The sequence below is a fragment of the Odontomachus brunneus genome, unplaced genomic scaffold, assembly GCF_010583005.1.
Source record: "Odontomachus brunneus isolate Ranch 3 - 2012 unplaced genomic scaffold, Obru_v1 Obru_scaffold_217, whole genome shotgun sequence".
Lineage (NCBI taxonomy): Eukaryota > Metazoa > Arthropoda > Insecta > Hymenoptera > Formicidae > Odontomachus > Odontomachus brunneus.
The window spans coordinates 186,379-186,607 of record NW_022639667.1 but is presented as its reverse complement, the minus strand read 5'-3'; the positions used below and the strand labels follow the sequence as shown (position 1 = coordinate 186,607).

The 229-nt window shown below is 32.3% G+C and overlaps 1 protein-coding gene across 7 annotated transcripts in view; it reads right to left on the bottom strand.

The window, feature by feature from the left end:
• Window positions 1-229, bottom strand: part of LOC116852346 (peptide transporter family 1-like) — a 221,261-nt gene that overhangs the window by 174,576 nt on the left and 46,456 nt on the right. The gene's annotated exons all lie outside the window — the stretch shown is intronic.

Here is a 229-nt window from a genome sequence, read left to right as displayed (position 1 = left end):
ACATAAAATATACAATATACGATTTATATTCTATTTACACATAAAATATACAATTTATTTTCTATTTATAATGATATTTTGTAATGCCCCCATGGTAACGTTTCAGTCGAATCGGGTATGATATACCGTTTGTCATCGTACGGACTTAGAGCGATTTTCGTCTCAGACACTGTGTACTCTTCATGCAATTTTGATTATATGCACGATTGACGACGAGTTGTTTCGATCT